General features: G+C 34.3%; 1 protein-coding gene across 2 annotated transcripts in view; it reads right to left on the reverse strand.

The window, feature by feature from the left end:
- LOC118738097 (homeotic protein antennapedia) overlaps positions 1-17,963 on the reverse strand; it is a gene marked incomplete in the record, with an annotated part of 245,220 nt that overhangs the window by 1,335 nt on the left and 225,922 nt on the right.

Raw genomic sequence — 17,963 nt, forward strand, 5'->3', positions numbered from 1 at the left:
GTGAGTGTATTTTCACTTTAGTTTAAATGAACTGAGAGCATTTTTACAAGCATCAGGCTTGGATATAAATTGATCAAAAGGCGACCTTACCAAATCAGACTATTTATAATTGTCAGGGCATCACCATGGTGCGAACTGGCATTTCTATTTCTTGTTGTGTTGTTGTTGCATATATTTATTGTAGCATCGTATTAAAATGCGTGTGGATGCGTGCGATGCATTGCTTATTTGGCTAGTGGCCCAGAGTTGTTGGAATGGGCTATAATCCGCATAAGATTTTGGCCGGTCGATCGCTGAGCCTCCAGTATACATACATACAAAGGTACACACATGCATAGATGGCATCTGCTCCATGTACACATGTATGCACATGCTACAAGCTACGAACTAAAGGTTGAGGTAGAGGCGGATGACACCGGCGACTGCAAGGTAACTAATTATGCGCGGCAAAATGAAAATATATTTTCCTCTATTTTGGAAACCAACAGTGATATGTCTAGAACACATATAGCAAACTTGAAGAAAATCAAAGGCATTTAAATAAAACAACAATACCAATGTATGCTTGCATTTTTGTTGTTCTATGTCGCTGTTCAAGAAACGAATGCACTTTGCCCAAACCACAGACAAGTGTGATCAATCAAGATTGGATGCCTTTAGTGTTTTACGCATATCCCCCGATTTTATTGCCTATCTTGCGGCAAAGACACTCAAGAAGTAATGAAAATGTAAGTATGAGAATGTAGCTACAATTAAACGTAGTGGTTGGTTTACTACATACATTGTATATACATAATTACATACGGATGTAGATTCATAAATATACTGAACTAAAACATACATATCTATGTTCATTTTTAAATTGGCAATATCTTCATTATAAATCCTACATTGACGAGCTTAAGAGCTATTTGCGGGAAATTTTAACGTTTTCTTGAGGTCATTTTTGAAGAAAGCTCCGTTAAAAAATGCATAATCGTAGCTTTTGATTATACTTTGCATTGTAAAAGGTCAGGTTGATGCATTAGCTTCAGCATGGGCGTCGCCAGGATCGAATTTAGGAAGGGGCTGACACATAAAAAAAAAACGAAAATTTTATTTCAAAATTTTAATGTAGTTGATTGATTAATACTTATTAAAACACACAAATCGATGGTTCTCTGCAATAACGGCACTACCCGAAATTCCATGTTTTTGAGTTATATAGCGGATTAGGTTTATAACTAACCATATTTTTCTGTGGCAAATCGACAAAGGCTTAGCTGTTACCAATCCGGCAAAAGCGCAGTTTTGCCATTTGTCACAAAACCGAAGTAGCCAATTCTTACTATTGAACAGTGGCACATGTCTCACATTTATCTTGAATATTGGCATACGACAAAAAATCTCGATAGGTTAGTCATGCTTTTATGTGAAATAACGACACTTTTCATATTATACCATTGTTCATTTCATAGTTTCAGTAAAACATTTTGTAATATTTTTATGGGAAATAAAGACAATTCGGTTTGTGCCCTTGTTACTTATTTCGTATTTTTGCAGTCCAACACTTACTAAATCTTAATCTAAAAGTCATAATTCTATTGAAATGACTTGATTAACCTATGGTTGTTGTATGTTATACCAGAACCCAGAATACCATGCGTTCTCGGAAACCACATATGTATTTCACCATGACATTTACATGAATGCAGAGTTAAGTCTCGTAAAAAAAAACTTGCAAACTTGATTTCCCAAAATTTTCATGTTTACACATTCATATTTCCGGCATGCGGGGACGATATGTACTTGCCGATTTGTTTGATTTTTAAAAATTATTTAAAAAGCAGACGTCTCGGTTGCGCAGCAAACCGGTTAATCGTTTCTGCAATTATTTCACATTAGGGGTATTCTCGCTATCTTGCAAAGCCGTTGAACCTAGCACGGATTGCATAACTTGCAAACACACAACAACAAAATATATGGGAAACAACAATTTCCATCGCTGCAAAATATACAACGTCGAATCCCATGTATATATTTTGCAAAAAAGCATAGTAAAATAAATGAGACCCTGTGCTAGTTGTTTTGTTGTTGGAATTGCTACATATTTCTCTCATACCTCTCATCTCGCTCACTTCATTTTTTTTCGCTGTCTCTTGTTATTGTATTTCATACAGAATTTCGCTGCTTGCTACCTATACATGCTACCACTGTGCAATGGGGTGCTCTCGTACTCTTCCAAATTTGGAATAGTATTTTTGCATTTCGTGCTATCCATGCATCGTGCAAGCCTTCGACAATATCCCTATTGATTCTCTAAAACAAATTTCCGATGTATGCTTAAGATGCATAAACCCAAAGGCAGATTTTATAAGAAATTAAACTGAAAATTTATCAAAACTATATAGTAGTAACCCCCCAAATTCGGGGTGAGTATTTAGCTCAAATTTATTTAAAGAACTTCGTGAAAGACAACAATTAATCTATTATTGCTAGAGATCTGATAACCTAGGATAATTGTTATTGATATTGTTCTTAAAGGACCTTACTCTACTGGGCCGTGAGAAAACAGTCATTTTTAAAGTAAAGACAAAGGCTTTATTTGCCGTAATCTGAAACGCAGTAATCACTGAAAATTGGCACCGTTTATGGCGATAGGTTTTAGTATCACACTTTTAAACCAAAGCTTTCTTAACGCTTTCAGTACAAAAATTCAACCACTGATTCTAAAAATTTTAAAATATATATAACGCCTAATTTAGAATCATTAATTTAAAAAATCATATCAAAACGTGTGTAAAGTATTGAGGTTTGCCGTCATTCAGGGTCCTTATTAATGGTCAGGGATATCCTAGGTGTTTAAAAAGGAAAGTGACCTCAACTATTTATACTTTTTGCTTTCGTGAAATATATTCCAAAGCTATGAATAATACCTAAATAAATTGGTTAATATTTTTCAATAGATTATATCGCTCACTATCAACTTTTCGGCCACTTTTTACTTTTGTGACAAACACAGTCAACTGCAACTGCAGCTTGCACTGAAATAGCTCGTAGTCGTAGGATTGAGCAATTATACATAGATACGCCCGGAAGAAGTTAAGAAAATGTTTAAATTTATATTTTGTCGCCTACTTCACCGATTTGAAGCCTGACAATTGTACCTTTCATGTGCATGAAATGGTATTATAACTTTGGTCCGATATTTGTAAGCACCAGAAATGTATACTTATATGATCATAACATCGAGCTGAGCCGTCTGTCTGTCTGTCCGACTGTTTGTATGCAATCTAGTCTCTCAGTTTTCGATATATCCGACTGAAATTTGGTAAGTAAGTTAGCTTTATAATGTATTTATCACTTGTCGGAACCGGAAAAATCGGACCACTGTAATATATAGCTCTCATACAACTGATTGTTCAGATATGAAATATTCAAATTATTATAAAAAACGGGGTATCTTTTTTACAAAAAAACAAGAATTTAAACTAATTCTGCTGGCAGCCACGACTTTCAAAACAAAATTTTCTTCGAAATTTTCATTCCTAGAAAATAATAATTTAGTTGCCATATCCACCTATTCACAACCACGCTATAAAACAGTGTTTGCAGTATTCAACTTTGCGTTCAATATTAGCGTTCAACTCAACGCAGGGTTGCTCGAAAAAAGTGCAATGGCTAAATGTTGGCTGGCGACCAACTTTGTTGAAAGCGATTAGTGGAAACCAAACCAAAAGTTGACTGCAAAGTTGAAAGATGCTAACACCTTTTTATGGCGAACATTTTGATATTTTTTCATGTTTTGATATTTTTAGCAATTCAACTTTTGTTTCGTGCAACCCTGCGCTGAGTTGAACGCAAATGTTGAACGCAAAGTTGAACAATGCAAACACACTTTAAGCGCACGTTTTTCAAACCAGCCACAGAAGACAAGATTAAAAATTAATTACAAAAACTACAATCGAAAAACGCTGATGAGGTAACAGGTTCTCTAAATTCTGAAACAACCAAAAGAATTGGTTCTCCAAATTGGAACACAACGGTGTCTAAACAACGATCTTGCCACGACATTTACAGCCCCGATGAAATTCCCGAAAATTAATTATTGCACCGTAATAAAAAAAAGAAATATAACTGAAAGTCCTCTCAACTGGTGCAGCGCCAATCGAAAAGAATTTACAATTTTGTCAAGTTTTTCAAGTTTGTCGCCTCGAGCGAGTAGTTATTTAGTGGCGGTTAGTGATTTATTCCGCATTCGCATCTGCGGATGTCTAAAATTCCACATTCGCAACATCCCTAGTATGTACATATATGTGCATAGCAAATAACATTTTAATACAATTTCTCAACAGAGATTATAAGCCGATATTCAATATCGATATAGAATTGATATTTTATGCTCGGTGCTATGCTGGGTGCTAAAAGTTACACCTTATCGCAACTTCGGCTGCATAATCGAATTAATTAATACGATTTCTTAAAATGCCTTCATCCTGCCGTCACTAAGTCAGTCCAAACAAACTTTTACATAATTCAACTCATCAAAATACCATGGCAATTGGGTGAAAACTTCCAAAAATCATTCAAACTTCGCTGGAAAATGAATACTTCATGCAGCCATTTTGGGGGTATTAATTTTACATATTCATACTCATGTAGAATTTCAATCAAAGTTCGAAAGCTCTTGCTTGTATCAACCGTACTAATATGCAAATGTTGAAAAGAGTGGGTGATTTAAACAATAATTTGTGTAGACTGCGAATGCAAGTAATAGTTTCATGGGCGCTTCTCTTCCCACGAAAAATAAATGTAGTATTGTGAAATTTGACTGGTTGGACTTAAGACTTAAGTTACGAACTATACAAGTTTTGCACATACGACATTGTTTATACAAATTTATTGTTTTTTTAGTTGTTTTCGCAATATTTTAGAGGGTCTGGTTTTTTCCCGGCGGTGTTTAAGGCCAAGAATAATGTGTATATACAATTTTGTCTGCGCACAACATATGTAAATTCAAGGCCGAATTTCTCCTTAAATTACCAGACTTCGGAAATTTTTATACGATTTCAATAAATCAAATCAATAATGTCCTTTTATAACAATAGCACATATTCGACAACTTTTTTGAAATTTTTGCAATAAGCGATAGTCAAAATAGAAAACGATGGTTTTGTACGAAAGTAACAGTTTTTGAGGTTAGAAAAATACTGAACGCTAACTTGTTAAATCTCAGATTAGAATATAGCGGCCCAACATACCAACCCAACGAACATTAAATTAAAGAACGTTTGGAAAACGATTCCAATATGTTTCTCTAAGGTAGAAGGTAAGAAGACGATTAGAGAAACTGTCGGGAATTATCGCATTCCCTACAAAAAGGGCAATTAGTTCTCGATATCGAAAAAAAGTTTAGATATCTAATCGTGCTCTAACTTTGAATTCTAATTGATTTCAAATTTCTAATCGAATTCTAACATAGTTCTCTAACCTGATTTTCGATTCGAGAACTACATTAGAATCCTAAGATAAAATTAAAACGTTTCTCTAACGTTAGAGACTATGTTTGCTGGGTATAAAATGACTGTTTTGGTTTTTCGCACTCGAGGTTTTTTGTGTGTCGGTGTTATCTGAGTTTCGTTGTGTCGCGACCCCCAAAAAATTTGGGTTTTCAACAAGTTTTGGAAAATGGTCGTTGCACTGCCCACTTACATACATATATCATATATCGCAAAGCCTCTTTAAAAAGGCACAACTATTTAAAGAAAAACTTGGTTATTTTTTTTGCATGAATCTGTTCGTATGATTTATCTCCAACTGTACAGCATTTTTATGTCATTATGTTTTTCAACCGTTAGCTGGTATCGATATATCAAGTTACGTTGTTGATATAGAGTGTTATATACACAAATTGTGGACAACGTATACTTATTTAAAATACATAATAACCTTTTATCCAAATATAAATCAAATTTTTATTAACTTTTTCATAAATATTTCATTTTATATTCACTTATCACTTATAGTCTGTGAATTTGAGTAAATATTTTTAGTAGGGGCTGGGGTCCATTTAGACTTTATTATATAATAAATGCTTAAATTTTTCCTTTTCTAAATTTGTTTTATTTATGTAGTTTGGTTTTATTCCATTTCAGTTCAGTTCATCTAATTTAATCTCTTTTAGTTTAATCTAATGTAATTATACCCGAGCGCACTTGTGCACAAGGGTATTATAACTTTGTTCACATAACGGTTGTTTGTAACAGGCAAAACGAATCGAGATAGATATAGACAAATGTATACATAAATGATCAGAATGAAAAGAGAAATCGATTAAGCGGTGACTGTCTGTCCGTCCGTCCGTCCGTCCGTCTGTGCACACGATAACTCGAGTAAAAATTAAGATATCTTAACGAAACTTGGTACGTGGACTTCTTTTGGGCATAGGACGGACGGTATTGAAAATGGGCGAAATCGGACAATAACCACGCCTACCTCACATATAACGGTAATTTTCAGAAATACGAAAAGTGCGATATTTTAGTAACTACTGAAGATAATTCACTCAAAATTGATATTTACAATGAATTTTAGACGAAAAATAAAAATATTAAAAAATGTTGGCAAATGGGCGTAGCCACGCCTACTTATGGTTACATGTGTATATCTTGGTAACCGCTGCAGCAATTTCTTCCAAACGTGGCACAGTTGTTGGCCCTGCTACAACATACCAAATGGCCGAAAATTTTTAAAATCGGACAATAACCACGCCCACATCCCATATAACGGTAATTTAGAAAAATACGAAATCCTCGATAAATCAGTAAATATTAAAGCTACTTTATTCAAAATTGATGGTTGCAACAATTTTTTACCAAGAAAAACGCTTATGATACAATTTTGGAAAATGGGCGTGGCACCGCTCACTTATGATCACATATATGTACCTCGCTAACCGTTCTAGAAATTTGAACCAAACTCGGTATGGTTATTGTGCTTGCCACATAAAAGCAAAGCGTTGAAAATTATTGAAATCGGACTAAAATTACGACCGCTTTTCATATAACGGTATATTTCAGAAATGATTGAAACTGCAATATTTCGAAATTTAAGGACGCTAATTTACTTAAAATTTATACACCCCGGCTTATCGTGTAGCGGTAGCTTGCGGAAAGGTGGAAAACATATATTTAATAATTGCGCCGGGTATTTAATGTTCGGCTCCGCCCGAACTTAGACTTTCTTACTTGTTTTTATATAAGTTTTAATTTATTGAACTAAATTTTATAAAATTATTAGAATCTCGAAAAAGTTAACCAAAATGTACCAAGGGTAATTAATTTTTTCGAATTATTAACTTTTCAAAGCGGTTTTCAAAATTAAAAAAAAAATAACAAGACAAACAGTTTTTAGGAAATAACCGCCAAATTTATTTCAATTAATTATTTTTCATCATTACGAAACTTGGATTTAATTTGTACCAGCATATTCTGGTTTATGGAGAGGGTTCTTGTTTGCCGATTCATAGTACTTTTACCTATACTTTTTCATTTCGTTAACAAAGTATATTAAAAAGTAGTAAGAAACAAGTTGATTTGAATGCATGCATAGCAACGGATTTTTAGATCTGGCAGGGCATTTCCACCCAAAATTTCGCCTGGCTTCAAACATATAGCCTCCTGAAGATTCACCCTGTAATAATTCATAAAATTTAGCCTGTACATGAATCACGTGACTTTGAAACGATTGTCGTTCAAACAATACTGACAAAACGATGTCGTCAAAACACTGATTCATGTATTTATTTGTGTTGCTGTTACGTGTTACTGTTACTATTACGAGAAGTAAAACTCGAATTGAGTGGACGATATCGCACAAACTATCGAACAATTTTTGGTTTTAATGAAAAAAGACAATCTCAACACGATATCGTCGAGACGATTGTCGTCATACGTGATCATTGCCCTGGTTACTATACTGTAAATAGTCCTATTTTTATCGCCACTTTAGCCGCGTCTGGCATCCACCAGTCTGGCGATTTTTTTTCGGTTTCGGAGAACTACCAACTTTCAAAATGCCAGACTGATTAAAATAGTGTAATTGATGTGTTCTTTTTTTGCATCCTTAAAATTTTTGGTGGCGTCAAAGCCACCCCTGGAGGGCCGTGGACAAATAACTAAACATTCCCTTATTTTTTTAATTAATTTTATTTTATTATTATTTTTATTCATTTGTTTTGCTGTTGTAAATGTTTTATTGCTAGGGTAATGTTTGAATTGATGTTTTTCTGTTGTACTGAGTGAGAATACCTATAGTACATATATGCATATAGTCAAAATTTTGGAAACGAGGAACGAGTGAAAAAAAATATTTCTTTGAGTCACCCGTCAATTTTTCATATATTTTTTTGATATACATCTGAAGGCATCTAGAAACAAGTGCCGATTGACATCCGATGTATGCGGTGCACGTTCATTTCTCTTGTGCCTCGCAAGCAATCAAAATGGAAAATATAGTCAAGTATGGTAAGTAACGTTAAAGACTGCATATTTCGGTTTATAGATTTATTATAAACGTGTATTAACCAAAAGTGAATATGTTTATAGTTTCTCTGAACCTTGATCTTTATTAAAATACTTAAGTTTAATTTTTAACTTTGCAGGATTCGCCAAGTTTTCCTTGTGTTATATATAACTGACTTCCACAAAATGTAACGTTAAGACCACCTAAAACCACATTTATGTATCTTTAAAACAACAAAAGATAGGAAACAAGTGTCTGTATATAAAATGTTGCTTTTGGGGTTTATTATCAGGATAAATGAAATATTTTCGGTTTTTACACAACGTTTAAGAAATATAAGCAGAAATATACGTGTGACCGTAACGTTAAAGAGAAAATATTTGACCATATGTACACATCGTCGTTTAAAGTACAAAACCGCGTATCAACAAAATGCAAAACCGCGTATGTTAGGTTGCATAAATTATTTTCTAGAGAGTGAAAAATCTCATATTGCAAAATGGTTCTCCTTTTTATAAAGCAGTCGCATTTCTGGCTAGTATATTTCAGGACGAATGGATAAGGATTAAGCCAAGAGCTTGTGTGAGCAAATCCAATTTTTGGCAGCAAATGTTAGTTACGCGGTTTTGCAGAATGGCGATACGCCGTTTTGTACTTTAAGCAACGATATGTAAATGCATATTCATATAATGATACAATGTAATTACTTTAATGATTTCCTTCAAGCCACCAACACCAAGAGCAAACATGAAAGTAATACAAAGTAAAAACGTTTACCGATCCGAACCGGCAACACATGAAACAAGAAATTCATCATCAACAATGGTAACGGGTCTCCACAATTACAAATACCAAAAAAAAAAAAACAAATAGTAATAATAATGAATAGTTCAAGCAAAATGGTGGCTTAATCGCAATTTAATTACAATATGCTTACTTTCATATCAAAGAATTGCCCATTACCCCCAAATGAGTGCGTGAGGTGCGTGCGCGTGTGTGTTTCCGTCGACTCTTTCGCAAGTTGTTATAATTTTTTCATTTCGTTCCTTTTTTTTGGTGGGGTCATTTTTATTATGGCAAACCATTTTGCCTTTCTTTGTCTCGAGTATGTACATTTGTATGTAGTCATGGCTAAGTCGGCATTAAAGTGTGCTGTAGTTGTTGTCTTGCACGGCACTAATGCGTTTTTAATAATTTTCCGATGCAACTGATGTAGGTAGTTGGTATGTGGTTGCTGCCACTTAGCCAAAAGCAGCCATTGCTGCCACCGTTGTTACCACTTCGAATGTGCCCGTCCCCTATCGCCTTAATCGCATTTATCACTTTGCCGCCAAAAGCGCGAAAGAGCGAAGTAGAGCAACGACGAGTATTGGCGCCACCACGATCGTCGGCTTTTGACGAAATGTAGGAATGGTGTGCTTACATTCGATAGGGCGGAGCAATCAACCATGCGCTTGCACCGACTGGTGGTCATCATTGAATTCGAGGTCATTAAATTCCAATTTTGACAAACTAGGTATGAAGAATTTATGATGATGAAGAAGAAATCAAAGATATCAAATCAACAAAGTCTTGTGCCACTTTTCTGATGCTATTTTGCAAATACAAATGATGGTCGTTGGATGCTAGCACACTTTGAGCAGATCAAAAGCTTGTAAAGCGAGGTGTGAATTAATTTATAAGGTATGGCTTGAAACACTTAGTAATACATACATATATACATAAATATGGGTACATATATGTATGTATATTTATTTTTATTTTAAACAATTTTATTAAAACTGCCTGTTTTAATGATATAAAATTCAAAGCTAAAATATAACGTCCAACTTAATATAAGTACATATGTATATGCATATAATGTATGTACCTATATCACTTGCAGTCGCCAAGCGCATCAAAATCAAAGAAGGCAAAAATCAATCTTCGTGCGAAAGGGGTGCGCACTGATAGTTGCATAAAAAGCTGGTATAAGTATCAACTGCGCTATCTCTATGGGAGGCATACCTTTTGTTGGTCGCCTTTACTTCGTTTTCCGGGTGCCTCAGTACACAGTTGCTCCAGAAGCAGAACTTCTGGTCTATTCTTTACGCTTTTGTTCACATAAGCGCGCGCTCAAGCAAAATCATACACGTCAAGCCACGAGGCAAGAGTTCAGCTGCGACCATTCAACTAAAATTGATGATGATTAACTATAACCGCCTCGAGTTATAGACGTGCCAGCACAGAAACATACGTATGTATGTATGTACATATATATGTATGTACATTAGCGTGGGCCGAAAATTCGCTTTTTTAGAATTTTGATTGGTAATAGCAAAAATATGGTTCATTATGCTCTAAAATAAATCTGTGTGAAATGTGAAAATTTTTGGCCAATATCCTAGGCTCGCCCATGTCCACCAAAGTTCTAGTACTAAAAAAATTTTTTTTAGCTGACTTCGATTCTCTACAAAAAAGGTCCATATACCAAACTATGTAGGACTAATACTTTCGAAGTTTATTGCAATTCTAGTAAAAAAAATGTATTATTTAATTTATTTATTAATTTTATTTTTTGAGCATATAGATCTTTGATGGACTTGGGCGAGCCTAGGATATTGACCAAAAAATTCCAAATTTCACACAGATTTTTTTTAAAGCATAATGAAACATTTTTGCTATTACCAATCAAAATTCTAAAAAAGCGGATTTTTGGCCCACGATAATGTACATACAACAAAAGTACTTATGTATCTATATACAAATATATGTGTTCTGGATTTTTTAATATACATACATATTACGTAATTATGTATATACGTACACATAAGCGCACGCAAGGAGTTAGTTTTTCGGGGTTCAAACCCCCCTAAAGCTAATAACCTCAAATACAAATTGTATCTTAAAGCTTAGAATCCAGCTCTCAAGAAAAATCACAAGAAATAGTGCTTGAAAAAGCACTTTGGTTTTGCTCTAAATTTTCTTGAAGAAATAAATATACGAGCAATTTTTCCTTGAGATGTGCAAACTGATTTAAGAAATTTTGATAGAAGAAAATTTCTTTTCCATTTCTTGCGCGTCATTTTATACGAATTTTTCGTTTTTCTTGAGTATAACTGGGAATGAAAACATTTTTGCTTTTTACACTTTACAGCCTAAAAGAGTTTACCACTGATATGTACTTTACAAGGATTAAATCGAAGATAAAATTTGCCAACTTCGAATTCGTTGAAGTATTAAACAAAATGAGGCAATCGTTAAAAATCACCATCTCCATCGAAAACCAAAAACCATGAATCGAGGAAAATTAACATTAAAACTCTTTTTTAACATTTTTTATTACTTTTGAAGGTGAGCGCATCGTGTGTTTATAGAACTTTATATTAAACAAGTAATTTTCAAATTATGGGACGACCCTTGAGGTACCATCTTTCCGATAAAAAAAAGAATTATTGAAATCGGTTCACAGTTATGCGGTAGCATACATAGAAAAAGAAAAAAATATTCTGACGAATTGACAACCTCCCCCTTTTTTGAAGTCGGTTAAAAATGTTTGGGCTCTTTGTCAATTTTATGTAAATAAAGTGCAATTTATGAAACTTCAAAAAGTTTATTTATTACATACTGTACATAAAACTTACATAAATGTACTTTAAAGAGCAAATTATTTGAAGCAAATTTTCAGAAGTAAAAACCCCCCCAAAAAAATATATTCCTGGGTACGCCCCTGTATGTACATAATAATGGCAGCTCTCCTAATCCTTCTGACTTCGCCTACAAGCACAGATGAAAATTTTGAATCTCACATGTAATACTGACGCGGAAAATAATTTTTATTAAGCAAAGGAAAATTTCTTACAAACTTCAAACAACATACATATGTATGTACGATAGTTTCCATGATCGACATTAAAACCAAATTAAAAGAGCCTTTTCTCTACGTGAAATAAAGAGGAAAGCTAGATTTTTCAAACTAGAAGCAATTATAAAAACTTATGCAAGGTGTATTAAACAAGGTGGTGTTGGGGCGACAGCTGAGTTTTTCGCCGTGGAGGCCATTACGTCAAAATGATGTGTTTGTTGTAACTCATACCAATGACAGTATGGCCATCAGCGTATAATTTGTTAGTGTAATTTTTTACTTATATACGGCCAACACCACCTTGTTAAATACGCCTTGAACTTATGGATATATTCGGAATCAGCGTACTAAAAATGCCGTACATACATATGTATCTCATGCACTAAAAAATCGAAAATATGCGCCTTATACAAGTAAAATATGCAATTAAAAATATATTTCTAATAATTTATTGCCGGTACAAAAATAAATAACACATGTATTTTAACAAGAAAATAACGGAAACAATTCACTTCAAAATACAATACATATTTATGGATAAAATAAGTTTATAATCAAGCAGTTAGATACAATCTTGTGTAAATAAACAGTTGAGAAAGTTCGCCATTTTGATTCCACAAATAGTGCAACCTATAGCCATTTGGCGGCTTTAATGAATTTCAGTACCTCATACAGAAAGAAGCAGCTTCTGCAGGAATGGCTTGCAGACTGTATTTAGCCTCATCTTTGCAAAGGCTGGACACTCGCACAGGAAGTGTTCGACTGTGTCTTTTGAGCCAGATGCATCGCAACTACTACACCAAAGGACCAGTGCCTTGTGCACACTGCAGTACGTTAGTAGGTATCTTCTTTGCTCATTCCCAAGAGAGCGTTGGTCTAAGGGGGTCGTATGACACCCAGAACTGCCGGGTAATCCAGTACGATCCTGCACGTTTCCACCTCTGCTTAGCCTTGGAGTGATAAATTTCGGTAATTGCTGCTTTTATCTCTCTGAGCGAAGCGCTCATGTCCACCGCGTGGGACACATTCAGTGCGGAGCCGCACCTTGCAAGTTCATCCGCTGCCACGTTCGTGTAATTTAGTATTGATCAGCTCTCTCCTACAGTCTTCCACTAGTTGAGGTCTAACAGAGGTAGAAGAGAGTACCTCAATGGCCGCTTGGATATGCGAGTAGATATTCAGATGAATATTTAAGAAAAACTTATATGGATTTTTTTGGCAAGAGATTTCGCACTAAATTTAAATGGTTTTAAATATAAAAAAAAACACAAAAATATACAAAAACCACATGCAATTATTGTAAAATATACTAAAATATGCACAATAAATATGCAAACACAGGTATTTTTTGCAAAATTTGGAAAATCGTGCATTTACTGCGAAATATGCAAAAATATGCACTAACGATTGAATGCCATTTTAAAGGAAATTTCATGATTCGTAAAGATAACTTAACCATTTCGATTTTGATATGCCTAATAAAAATACGCATTTGCATGAGATTCCAAGCCCTAGTCATAAGAAATGCTACTCGAGATTTTATATCGATTTGGAAACATTAAAACTATAATCAGAAAAGGTACGAAGCCCCTGTAAACGGGATTTCGGGCATCAAATGAATAAGTTATAGGAAAGGCAGCTCATTTTTAAGCCTGCAAAAAAGAGCTTTTATTAGAGATGCTTCTCTGGTTTCTTTTTATGGTTTCGTGATGCGATCTATTACTCGTATAAATTTCTATTTGTTCACAAGCGGTAACAGCGCAAATCCGAAAAAGAAGACGTATGCACAAAAATTATAGACTTTCAAGATTAGTATTCAGCACCCAGAAAAACGATAAATTCATATATCTTCGCTACCATGTCAAACTTTCGCATGTTCTAAAATGCTTTATCATTTACTATACCTTGTGCATGCGTTTAAAATGATACATAAGTTGGAAAATCGTCAAATTTCTATCCCACACTTTTTCCTAATGACATCAAATTTTTTACACCAGTTTTTTTGGTCTCCTGAAAAGTACCCATTTTCGCATTCGATAGCTCGACATTGTAGCGACGATATGTAAAATTACGTTCAAGAAATTGACTTACACCTCACAAGAAAAAAAGGCTCGTACATTTATTTCTTCAAGAAAATTTACAACAAAAGTAAATAACTATTTCAAGCAACAGAAGTAGTGAAAAATATTTGTTTAGATTTTTCTCAGGAGCTTTATACCACGCTCATTCAGAGAGTTGTATTTGACCTGAACTGTCCAGTTAATGCGGGCGTAGGTAATTTGATTGCTACATTTTGTTATTTATTGTTTAATATAAATTTGTGTCTATGTGTTCTAGTACACAGCGCAATTAGCTGTAATTTTATAATACTTTGATTTTATTTAATCGCTGTATTCATGCATAAAGAAAAAACCTTACAAATGGAAGCTTGATTTGATTTTAATTGCTCAGCTCACACTCACGTCAGTACACTAAAATTAGATTCCCCAACTCTGACCCCTGCCTTCTTATGCAAATGGAGGAAAACCACAAATGCATTATCTATGCACGCAAGAGGCGAACACCAAAGGTGTGAAGAGGTCTGTCGCTTTTAGGATGAGGAGTAGAGTGGTTCAAAAATATTTTTCTTTGGAAATTCATAAACGCTACTCAAATTATTGTTATTTGTGACAAAAAAAGATAAAAGTGTTTTTTTATTTTGAAAAAAAAAGTTTTCTTAGAGATTGCGCTGGTCGGTTTTTTATAAAAACGCTGATGTTCTCAATTTTTTTTTTCTTGACATGTTAAAACGCAGATAAAAATGTGTTTTTTACATATAATTACTCTGGTATTATTGGGGAACATTCCCTTAATTACACACCTGTCTTGGGCATTAGAATGGGCCTACTGTTCGACAATATGCTCTCGAAAACAGACTAGTCATATTAGAACTTGTTACCAGGGGGTTTCTGGGGTTGCTTATTAGGAATATGAAGTCAGTTTTTCGAAATTCAAAATGGCGGATCCAAAATAGGAAAGTTCCCCAATAATATCAGAGTAATAATATGCAAAAACCACATTTTTAGCTGTATTTTAATATGTCAAGAAAATAAAAAAATTGAGAACATCAGCGTTTTTATAAAAAACCGACCAGCGCGATCTAAGAAAACTTTTTTTTCAAAATAAAAAAATACGTGTCCCTTTTTTATCACAATTAACAATATTCTGATGTAGCGTTTATGAATTTCCAAAAAGAGTGTTTTTATGAACCACTCTAATGAGGGGGTCAACTTGAAACCTTAAACATGTATTTTCCATTAACTGTCGCTCTTCGTCCGAAAATATCAAACCTCCAGGTGCGTTCTGCTTTAAAACCTTTCTCCAAAAACGCTGCCAACCGGATGAGATGCATAACAAAAGTAGAAGAAAATCGGCCTAACACTGAATAAAAGCATTACGTGCCTAATTTTGTTAATAAGTACATATTGCGGATTAAAATACTCGCACATGCAGATATGTTTTGCGTTGAAATATATATATCATAAGTTTAAAAAATTCAGATAAATACACTCATACATATATTGGGAATAAAATATTTTTCAAGTTCCTGGCGGATTATCTAATTTGTGTCTTTCTTCAGATCTCCAAGTAATCTCGTGCGTAAATATATAAATGTATGTACATATATATATGAACATATGTACATATGGACATATGGATATGTACATATTTATATGAAAAAATTGCAGTGTATACTCAATCAAAGCTACAACACTGTGGGACGGTGGATAAGCAAAAGCACCTGTGGTGGTCAAATTACCAAGTTGCTTGTCATCCATACCGACTGACGGGATTACCTCAAATGCCAGCAAAAACTGAATTCCTTGCGCTCGAAGCATTCGAAGAAAAATTGTTGAAGGAAAATTGGCGAAAAAAACACTTCAAAGCAAACATGTTTTTTAATTGCGGAAATTACGTGGACCAACACATTGAACGACGTGCTTGTGACATGCAATGTGTATTTACATATATACATATGTGTTTGCAGCGTAGAGCCTCGCATCACGTTTTTTATGCTTGTAAATTTATTAATTCTCGCAAAAAGTATGTTCGTGTGTGGTATTTTTAATGTCATCAAGTCTGCACAGAAAAGTGCCAGTTCATCATTAAATGACGCAGTGAATCAGCAGCCGGCCGACACAAGTTATTGAGGTATCTTGGAATGGCGTTGCTGCCAGTGGTTTCTCTAAGTCGCTTAATTTAGCAAACGCTTATGTTTTAAATGAGTGAAAACCTTCTGGAAAATTGCCAAAATGTAATAAAAAATATAATACGTATTTGGCGCGTGCAGAGGCTTTTTATTTTTTGGAAAATATTTCGTCAGTAATGCTGTTCATAATTGAACCTTATGTAGGCATTAGGTGCACATACATACATATGTATGGATGCATGAATGTACCGTATACAGGACCATAACGATAAGAAGATCCATCCTTTGCAAGGCTCAGTATTCAGCGGTTGTGATCCTGAGTTAGGCGAACGTTAAAAAGCTGGTTTTCAGTCGCTTTTTTGTATGAAAAACGTTTCAAATGAAAACCGAGTTTAGAGTATTTATAAAAGGAAATTAAAAATATTTATTACATTTTAGAGATATTGAGAAAAATAATACACATAGTCATACATCAGTTACTTGAAGGCTTGTATTATGTCTTTATTCCTAAGTTAGCCATTTCAATGTATGAGTATAAAGTTCACCGTAAGAATAGTTAACGGAAAGATAACTTTATGAAATAAATGAGTGCTAAATAAATATCTCTATAAGACATATCGTCGTTTAAAGAAGATACGCAAACGCGCATCACGATAATGCAAACCCGCGTATGTTAGGTCACTAAGATTTTACAGGAAAGAGTAAAAGTATATGCTACTCTTGATGAGCGGTATTGGAACTATGCTTTTATTTTGCATTACATAGTCTAATATCGATATTTTGGTATGAATAGATAAGGCTTTATGCCTGGAGCTTCCTATGAGCAAATCAAATTTTTGGCACAAATGTCAGTTACGCGGTTTTGCAAAACGACGATAGGCAGTTTTTCAAAACGACGATAGGCAGTTTTGCACTTTTGACGACGATGTGTGTGCATACTTTCATGGTACTGAAATAAAAAGTGTGAAGAAAATGTTTGTATATTTGTTGTGAGCCTTCTTATGACATCAACAATTTTCGCGTAACCAAGCGATATCAAACACATCGAAATCGTTTTAAAAATAGTAAAAGACTTTCCCGAAATTATTGTTGAGAAGTTTTCCAATGTTTTCCAATCAGCTTCTGATCTTCTAAAATCGGTAAATGGAGAAGTTAAATTTCCACGCATTCAACATGCTGCAAATGATCCTATAAATAGTGTTTCGCTAAGTCCTTAAGTTTTTTTATTTTTATTTTTTTTAGTTTTTAAAGCTCATACAACTGAGCCTACATGGGCGTAGCCCCCTAACTTTAAATTTTTCCTTATATATACATATAATAGTACCCTGAAATGCCAGCTTAATAGGGCCGAGCCCCCCCCTAAATTTCATTCTGGCTACGCTGATGTGAGCCTATCATATAAACTAAGAAACGCAGCGCTAGCTACAT

Source organism: Rhagoletis pomonella, unplaced genomic scaffold (assembly GCF_013731165.1).
Source record: "Rhagoletis pomonella isolate Grant_MI unplaced genomic scaffold, Rhpom_1.0 Rhpom_scaffold_00004, whole genome shotgun sequence".
Taxonomy (NCBI): Eukaryota; Metazoa; Arthropoda; class Insecta; order Diptera; family Tephritidae; genus Rhagoletis; species Rhagoletis pomonella.